Genomic DNA, 10,707 nt, shown 5'->3' on the forward strand with positions numbered 1-10,707 from the left:
TAGCTCCTAAACAGTCTATTAGTATGTAGTTTGAGTTAATGGGACGATGCTCTAAGCTTTTAATATTTGGTTGCAGATTCTTTTAAGGTATTTGTGGAGGATGTGCAGATTATTCAGCCAAACGTTTAGTAATCTTTCCAGATTTTTGTCTTAAGTGACAGTGGGTTTGTATGGTATTGTTTTTCCTGTTTTTGCTTATTTTTATTCACTATTCTTCGCGATTATCATGTTGTTGTTTAAAACTTATTCTTTCATCTTTGAAATCTCTACTATGACCTCTTTACGTTCTCTCCTCTTTTTACATGAGAGTTATGATGAGAGTGTCGATAATGAAGCCTACGAGAAGCAAGCTGATGATAATAATAACGATAAAGACAGGAAATGGAACACAGTACTGTTGGTTATGACCGTCCTCTTTATGATATCTCCTAGGATTTGAACTCTGTCCTATAAGGTAGTGAAATATGTTAATGGCTACCTTTGTAAATTACGATTAACTGAACCTGTGAGAACTTTAGTGTTTATCAAAGGTTTAAGTCTATAGTATTTAAGGAGTGTAAATTGTTGATCCCGCGGCACAATAAAAGCTCAAGCAGCTACAATTCTTGAAATCGATAAATAATGAACAACAAAAATCATTGATCTTTATATTACTGTCGGCCACTCCTGTAAAACATAGATAAAAACTACGCCCAAAATATTGGCTCTCATTAGATGTTGATCCTCTACAAAACTTAAGATCCACAATGGACGATTACCTTCATATCTGTGTCACTGCTACAAATACACTAAACTATATGCAACAGAAGACCATTTGACTGATTGGTAAAGGTACACCTACTAACACGTTAAAATCTCTAATCCACAGACGAAGTTTTCTAACTTTTCCTATTCTATCATTAAAACAATTTAAACAATATCCTCTGCTCATCATAGCTAGCCGCCAATTGCATACCACTTTACTCAGACTCATCTTACAAACCTGTTTTTCTCTTCATCACACCTTCATCTCGCTTCATCTCACTTCATCTCGCTCACAAGCCCATACTAAACCACTATTCCTAAACCTTTCTCCGTAAAACGTTGACTTTCTGGAATATCATTTGTTACCAAATTTGTTTGTTTTGTTTTTTCTGCAAATGTCGACATAATCTCTCCGTGTGGTAAATTGTAAATGAAAACAGAGGTGTTACCTGAAGAATATTAAATTCCATTTCAGAAATTGAGATAAGAACGTGTTTTAATAAAAACAAAATTATACAATTTGATATAAACGAGGAATTGATCAATAAAAATTATTACAAGCGAACATATCAAACACGTACAGACAGAAACACAAAGATTCGGGAGATACACAAATTGAAAATTCTGTAAACAGATCTAGTTAGAGAACAAAAATTGGTAGAAAGTCCTTGCAGGAGCTAAAAAGTTATATATATTAACATTAATTAGATTGAGCAATCATATTTGGGAAGGAAAGTGAATTTCCTCAAACGAAAGCTATATGTTTCACATAACAGGAACATTAACGCGCTAAACAATGAGCGAACAATTAAGAAAAACAGCACAACACATGCCTACCTCTATTGTCACTCCAAAGACCAACAACTGGAAATAAATTATTTCAAATTATTTGGATGAATACTCAGTAATCCACAGAATTGCGCAGAATAGTGAACAAAAATAAGTAACAACAGGAGAAACAATACAATACATACCGCTACTGTTACTCAAAACTGGAAACATATTACAAAACATTTGGATGAATAATCTGCACATCCTCCACAAATACCTTTAAGAAATCTGCAACCAAATATTAAAAGACAGTGTATTCATAGTCTGTTTAGGATCTAACTATATCTAACATATCTTCGAGTAGCCTGAACATATCAACTAAAGTATATACATCTTTCTGTATAAAAATGTGATTTGAGCAATAAAACAGAAATATATACAAAAACAGAAATTACTGATGCAGAGACTAAATTGTGGTGATAAATATTAATGCTCTTGGAGAAAACGTAAATACCGAAACTTCCTATTTGCAGTCGTCGAAATAATCCCCGTTCTTGCACATATGCTTTTTGCTCGCACTGTCGCGACGCTAAACCCGCTTTCTCTAGATTGGCTTGTGTCATATTTCTGACAGTAATGTCATTGAATTCCCTGCAGCTCTTTCTTTCTTTGACTGTTTTTCTTTATTTATTCAAGCAGTTGACACATCTCTGTCGTAATATCTTCTTCTTATTTCGACAGAAAAATAAAATATTTTTAACACTGTCAAAATGAAGTATTCGAGGCCTAACTCCTGCTATGAACTGGAAATAATAATGTAGTGATATAGCGTGCTTTGTAGGAATATAATGAAAAGAAGGAATGGACAAAAATTTATAGCAAATATTACTTCACATTGTTACAGTTACATTCGCACTCCTATGGACATGGATTCGCCGTTCATTATAAATAATGACTATATGCTCGTATAAATTCTGGAGAAGATAGCGGAGCCGCAATTGATGTCAGGCAAAAACATAAACCCAGCATGTTTTATTGAAAGTGTGTGTGTTTATGTTTCTACATCAATCTGCACCACAAGTGGAAGAAATGAACGTTTTCTCTTCAGCTCTGCCTACAGGTTAGTCAAGCCTGTTTGTCATCTATCCTAGTTTTCATTATCAATTATTGAAATTCATGCCTGTATGTGTAACAAATATACATACAATCCAATGAAGGAAGCTCTAGAAAGAGTAGCCAAATTTCCTTTACATTTCACCTTACTGTATTTAAAGCGGCTGAATGTAGTGGATAAAGTAGTCATGTGTACAATTTGCAAGAAAATATGACGAGATGGTCACGGCCAGAAATCCCATCGAGTGATGAACATTTGATAAAAAGAGACAAATAAAACCTTAGTCTAAAATAACGCGTGACATAAATTCAAAAATAGTGAACGTGCGAGAAGCAGATTTCAGAATCTGTATAAATTTCGTGTGTTCTCCAGTACAATTTTCCTCCAACTACAAATGGACATTTACCAAAACTACAAATATACACCATATATTACAAATCGTAAGAATACTAACAATTATTAAAACTAGAAGTATTGTTACTGTCTTCTTTTCTAACAGCACATTTCCGAACAATATACGAACGAGATAAGTCGCATAAAAATACAGATATATTGCTAAAAAAATTAAATACCTTTATTGAAGCCAAAAAAAATGCCATCAACACGCAATTCGTCACATCGTAATAGTTCATGGAATTTTTTTTTTTGTTTTTTTTTTTGTTTTTTTTTTTGCAAAACCAATTGACATCACCTTAAATTCCTGCTTACATGCCAATGGGTTGTTAAAAGCTAAATAATGCCGTAGGCCTTATAAAATCAAAGATGGCACAAATAACATTCGAACGCTAAAAGAGAACGGTAGAATACTAAAAATGCAGTTTGAATGAAGCTTTTGCACACTTGTCGAGGCCGAATTCCATATTTATGTCATCGCTGAATTTTTTCACAGTTACTAGTAGCCCTTTCAGATCCTTGTTATCTACATTTAATTTCAGGTCATCCATGTAGAGCAAGTGTGAGATGGTCTTGTCAAACATTTTATAACCGTGATTTGTTCTATTCAACTCGTGAGACAAAGGAATTGTTGTTGTTGGCTTGCTCTACTCTCAAGCCAATTCCGATTTCTCTGACATATTTCTCGAACTTGGTTGATAGTGCTCTGGGTGCATCCCTCTCAAAAGGATGTTGAACGAAACACATATGTTTCCAGAGGTGAATTATTCAAACTTCAAAGAATTCCTCTCAACACATGGCTATGATGCTCCCCCACTACTTCTGCTCGTGATCAGAGATACACATATCGTCAACCACCAAGGGACATGCTCAACTGGTTAAGGTCAAACAACTGACAAGCAAATCTGTGGTATTGAAGAGAATATTTGCACTAGCCCATCTTTTACATCAAGGCGAAACATGTACGTGATAACATTTCCAATCAGTTAAGATCAGAAGCCATGAGAGCCAGAGCCTGGTATCGGGGCATTTATTATTATTATTATTATTATTATTGTTTACAAAGTTTAGAACGGGGGTAGTAACACTAGGTTATTTTTTGCGATGACGTATTTTAACAGCATTGGGCAGTGGGTGTAATGCTGCAAGTAAAATATCTTAACAATAGTCTTGTTGCAAGGAAAAAAGAATCTTTCTTATTATCTGTTAATAGCATATGCCATACAAGTAAGCGAACGTTTTTGTAGTATACTCCTTTCTCAAGTCCTTCAATTCTTTTATATTGATCTTACGTTAACGTAGAAACATAGATCCATACCTAACACTTTATTATCCGTTATTTTCAAAATAACTACCTCCATAAATGCTTCTCAGCTCGATGGTTCAATAGCAGGTCTTGTCTTTCCTTGTTTTTTTATTATTATTTTTAGTTTTCAAATAAAGTGGATCTCCATTATCCTAGCTTCGATTGAAATTGGAGTGTCTCACTAAAATTTTTACCTTGAATTTTATTCCTCTTTTCTTTCTGTGGATGAAGAATACGTTGCCATATAGAAAATTAGATGTCTTTCTCAAATTTAGTCTTTGCTGCTTTTCATTACTTTGATATCAATAAAATAAGCATCTACGATAGATTGGAATATATTCCTCCTACTAAAAAGGATCCTTGATGTACAGAAATAATGAAAATGTTTCGAAAGGTAACGTCGTTGCCATAAACGCTTGAGCGTCTAACATGCTTTAGCGAGTCCCATAACACATTGAATACTGTGGGTACAAAAGTGCAATACAGCCAACCGGCACTCGCAATGGACACACTTGACATGGTGGAGCACCTGGGATGTGACAGTTGGAGGAAGAAAGAACTGCGCTAGCAACCGGCTGGTATTCATTTACAGCTGAGTAAACTGGGACAATGTGAAACGAAGTGCCTTACTCAAAGGCACAACGTGCCCCCATCCCACTCGGTCCGGAAACTGAACCCTCGGCCTTATGATCACAAGCTTAACAACCTAACCACTAAAGCACGCGCATTCGTCCCATAGGTATCACAGGAGATTCAATAGAATAATTTATCCTTAATATTAAGGGGAGCTGGCAGAGTTGTTAGCATGTCGGACAAAATGCTTAGCAGTGGTTCTTCTGGCTTTACGTTCTTAGCTCAAATTCTGCCCAGGTCGACTTTGCTTTTCATCCTTCAGGATCGATAAAATAAGTACCAGCTGAGTACTGGGGTCGATGTAATCGACTAATCTCCTCCCTCGAGCTTGCTGGCCTTGTGCCAAAATTTGAAACCAATATTAAGTGGAGTCGGCAGAATCGTTATCACACCGGACAAAATGCTCAACAGAATTTCTTCCGGCTTTGTTCTTAGCTCAATTCCTACCGATGTCGACTTTGCCCTTCATCCTTTTGGAGCCGATAAAATAAGTACTCGTTGAGCACTGGGGGTCGACGAAATAGACTGGCTCCTCCACAGAAATATCAGATTTTGTGCCTACAATAAAAGGAATATCAAGAGTAAATTATTTACCCAGCCCTCTCGAAGTTATATATCCAAGATAATAGGGGGTGGGGCGTTAAACTCATAAGAACTACAAGCTAATGTAACACGAGTCCAGTTTTCATCAAAGCTCTGGTAAGTTGTTTGGAGCCTTGCAGTTTCTACTTGTAGATGAAACTGTTCAAGATTAACTCCCTTGAGCACGATATATGCATCCCATCACTGAAAATGAGATATGAACCGCTAGACTCCTCATCAGTTTCTTTGTTATACTATGATTCCAACAACCTACGACTTATATCACATGCTTTATGGCATTCGGTTTAGGTACCTCCCTATTTCGAGTTCAAATCCAGTTAGCAGTGACTTATTTTGTATTAGTTTGTCAAAGAGGCTAATAATATCTTCCCAGACAAGCAAACTGTTGATGATAGAAGGAAAACAAAAAACAAGAAACAAATAACGGTAATAAATAACAACAATGTGTTGTGCATCAAAGGAATCAAACCAACCACTTGTCCCTTAGATAAAAATTATAAATAGGTGCAGGCATACCTGCGTGGTTAAGAAGCGACCATGCTGTTTCGGGTTCAGTCCCACTGTGCGGCACCTTGAGCAAGTGTCTTCTACTATAACCCCGGGTTGATCATTGCCTTATGAGTGAATTAGGGAGATAGAAACTGTGTGGAATCCCGTCAAATACATGCATACATACAAATTAATATTAATATTTAGCAGAAACAACAGAGTGACTCAATGGTCAAGAGTTCCATGCGTTATCAAACTAGTTTGATAAGTGCCAACGCACGAAACCCTCGGCCCTTGGGTCACTCAGTTACTTTTGCTAAAGATTAATAAAAAATATATACAGGTGTTTATATTTATATATGTCTGGTTATGTTTGCACTGACGAGTGGACAGCGTTGACCATGAAATCGTTTCGACATGCAACTGGACCTTTTCAAAAGAACTTCTGCGCGTCTGTATATTTTGATAAAGTAGTTTGATTTTAGCGTCTCTCTCCGGCCTGTGGCTTTATTTATAGTAACAGCCCTTAATGTAATAGTGTATTTTAAAAAATTATATACTTAGTATTAATTTTTTTACCTTGATTGGTTTTATACTCTGGCTTCTTCATAAAATCTTATATAGATTTTTTCTTTATATTTAATTGATATATGTGCGTGTGTGTTTATATATGTGTGTGTGTGCGTGTGTATGTATGTATGTACGTATGTATGTATGTATGTATGTATGCATGCATGTATGTATGTATGTATGCACGTGTGTGTATGCATGTATATATGTGCGTCTCTATTTTTGTGTTTGCCACACACACACATAACCGCTTTCAACCGGTGTTAGTTTGTTTGCGACACTCGTAACTTAGCGGTGCGGCCATGGCCGGGTGCAATTTATATAAAAGAAAAATAATTACTAGAATCGATTTGTCCAACTAAAACCCTCCAAAGCGGCGCTCCAGCATGACCGCTGCCCAGTGACTGAAACAAGTACTTCAGGAAAAAGAATAAGAAGACAAAATAATATTAGATACTCTGGAATTCCTATAGACTTTTATTTATTTATCTATTTCGTATGGGGTGAACTAGTATCTAAAAATTACATTCCAAAATATATTTGCATAACTGAAATTCTCTTTTTGCTGTTTCCTTCATTTTTCTTTTATTTTTCTGCTTTTTCTTGTACTTCTTATTGTCTAAGTACTGTTTCTACTAGAACTGCTGCTAAAACTACTTCTGCTGGTTTTTAAGATCTACTACAACTGAAAACTGAGGCTTTTTATTACCAGCAGCACCATGACAAAAACAACCAGCGTTCTTCTTCATTCTTCATTCTTCTTCGTCTTTATTCTTCTTCTCCTCCTCTTCTTCCACTGTCTTCTTTTACTTCTTCTCTTCCTCCTCCTCCCCATCATCATCATCATTATTATCTTTGTTCTCTTCCTCCTCTTTCTTTTTTTCCTCTTTCTCCTTCTCCTTCCTCTTCTGCATTTGTTTCTTTCTCTCGTTTTGTTTCTTCTTCTCCTCTTCCTCCTCCTTCTTTTTGTCCTCTTCTTCTTCTTCCTCTATCTCCTCCTCTTCCTTTTCTACCCTTCTTCCTCCACATTATCATCATCATCATCATTGTTCTCTTCCTCCTCTTTTCTTTTTCTCCTTCTTTTCCTTTTCTCTTTCTTCATCCGCTTCTTTCTCGTGTTTTTTCCTTCTTCTTCTACACCTCCCCATCATCATCATCATCATCATCTTTGTTCTTCTCCTCAACTTTCTTTTTCCTCCTCTTTCTCCTCCATCTTAATCTTCTTAATCTTTCTTTTTCTTCTCCTCCTTCTCCTTCTTTTCCTTCTCCTCCTCCTTCACCTCTTCTATCTTCCTTAATCCTCTCCTTTTTCTGCTCTCCATTCCCATCTTCTTTTCCACCATTCCTTTATTCTACCCCTACACCACTATATATTTTGTCTTCTCTTACTTTCGTGTCCCCTATCTATTTTCTTCTCTTCATTCTTACTCCACTTGGCCTTTCTTTTTATTTATCAAATCTTATCCCCCTTCCTTTTATGTTTCTGTTTTTCTTTTACTTTTCCCTGTTCCTCTTCTTTAAGCTCTAATCTTATAATCATTTTTCTCTTACGTATTCACAATCTAATAATAATAATAATAATAATAATAATAATAATAATAATCTTTTCTACTACAGGCACAAGGCCTGAAATTTGTAGATCACAACAACCTCAATACTTGACTGGTGCTTAATTTATCGACCCCACAAAAAGGATGAAAGACAAAGTCGACTTCGGTGGAATTTGAACTCAAAATACTGCTAAGCATTTCGTCCAGCGTGCTAACGATTCTGCCAACTCACCGCCATCTAATAATAATAATAATAATAATAATCCTTTCTACTATAGGCACAAGGCCTGAAATTTTGAGGGAGGGGACTAGTCGATTACATCGATCCCTGTGTTTCACTGGTACTTAATTTATCGACTCCAAAAGGATGAAAGGTGAAGTTAAATTTGTGGAATTTGAACTCAGAACGTAGCGACGGGCGAAATACCGCTAAGCATTTCGTCCAGCGTGCTAATGATTCCGCTTTAATATTAATAATAATAATTTTTTTATTAGCTACAGAGGCAAGCATACCATTACCACTGCTACCGCCACCACCACTAACTACTCCACTACAGGCTACTACTACTGCTAGTCGTGACTATTCTGTCATTTTATAGATCAGGAACTACATTGTCCAATGTGGCCTTCTTTTTTTTTTTAATCGGTAGGATGTGATTTAGGAAAAATTTGGCTGTTATTTCTAGCAGGTCCAGTAACTGTGCAGAAGCTCTTTCGTTGGTTCGTTTAGTTAGTTGTTAGGCATATAGCGGGCAGATGTCCCTAGAATAAATAGTAAGTTTTTTTCCCCACCTCCAAAAAAAAACCCAGAGAATTTATTTTCCCTGTCTAATACGAATGCATCACCCGCCAATATCAAGAATACGGCTGGTTCTGTATACAGTTTGGGTTGAATCGGTCGTTGATATTGGCTGGGGCATCTTACAAAGCAGGATACGAACTGCTAACATCTTTGCTAGCTTTGTGTCTCGCAACAAATATACCAGGTTCTCTAGATATCAATATAGATGGACTCTCTCGTCGAAGACGTGTGAATTCTTCCTTTTTAAATCGATCCCAGGACTTATTCTTGTAAGCCTAGTACTTATTCTATCGGACTATCTTGCCGGACTGCTAAGTGACGAGGACGTAAACACACCAGCATCGGTTGTCAAGCGATGTAGGGGGGACAAATACAGACACACAAACATATACATACACACACATATATATATAAATATATACGACGAGCTTCTTTCAGTTTCCGTCTACCAAATCCACTCACAAGGCTTTGGCCGGCTCGAGGCTATAGTAGAAGACACGCACCTATGGTGCCACGCAGTGGAACTGAGCCCGGAACCATGTGGTTGGTAAGCAAGCTACTTACCACACAGCCACTCCTGCGCCTATATGTTCAGCTTCTACCGAACAACCTACACAAATGATTTGTTTATAGTGATCAAATATTCGTGCTCACCCATTCCATCAAATTGAAGTTGTCTGAACAGATGCACGATGCGTCACGCGTCAGGTATTGAAGTGATAGCAGAGCAACGCGAGATGAAGTGTTTTGCTCAAGAACACAACGCACTAACTTGTCTAGGAACTGAAACCACGATTTCGCGATCGTGTGTACAACACCCTAACCACTAGGCCATGCGTCCTCATTAACCTGTATAGCTCTATACCTCGATACTAATATATCTCGATACCGTTATGCTTATATACATGGATATCAATATACCTAGATACCATGATACCTATATACCTAGATATCAATATACTAATATACCTGGGAACCAATATACCTAGATACGAACATACTTATATACAGCAAGATACGTATATATATATCAACCTACCATTTACCTAGAGCCCAATATACTTAAAAACCAATATTAGCTACATATCAATATACTTTGGTACCAATATTAATAATATACCAATATAATTAGATATCAATATTGACATATCTAGATATCAATATATAAATTTACTGATATATATCAAAATATGAAGAACCCAAAATGTCTAAGTATGAAGATATCTAGTTATCAACATACCTAGATACTCAGATACATAAATACCAAAGTACCTGAGATATCAAGAAATCTAGATATCTACAAGCTTAGATATCAATATACTTATATATCTTGATACCAGAATATCAATATACTTATACACCTATAATGTTATACCAAGATATCAAGATACTTTTATGTAAGCATTACTCGCATTACGGAAACGTTGTGTTTCTGAAAATCTTGCTGTAACGAAGGATTCGTATTACGAAATGTATTCCCCATTGACTTCCATGAGCTTACACGTAACATGAAAGTCAATGAACAGAAGATTTCTAGTTAAAAAAAACTCCGCATTACTTCCATACGCGAATTTTTCGTAACGCGTGTAATGTCTGTATCTAGACGCCAATACATCGATATACCTAAATACCATTTTCCCAGCAAGTATACATTCATTATTTCTAGTTAGAGAATTCTAAAATGAGAAAGATAAGTGCCGTGTGTGTGTGTGTGTGTGTGTGTGTGTGTGTG

Source organism: Octopus bimaculoides, chromosome 4, assembly GCF_001194135.2.
Source record: "Octopus bimaculoides isolate UCB-OBI-ISO-001 chromosome 4, ASM119413v2, whole genome shotgun sequence".
Taxonomy (NCBI): Eukaryota; Metazoa; Mollusca; class Cephalopoda; order Octopoda; family Octopodidae; genus Octopus; species Octopus bimaculoides.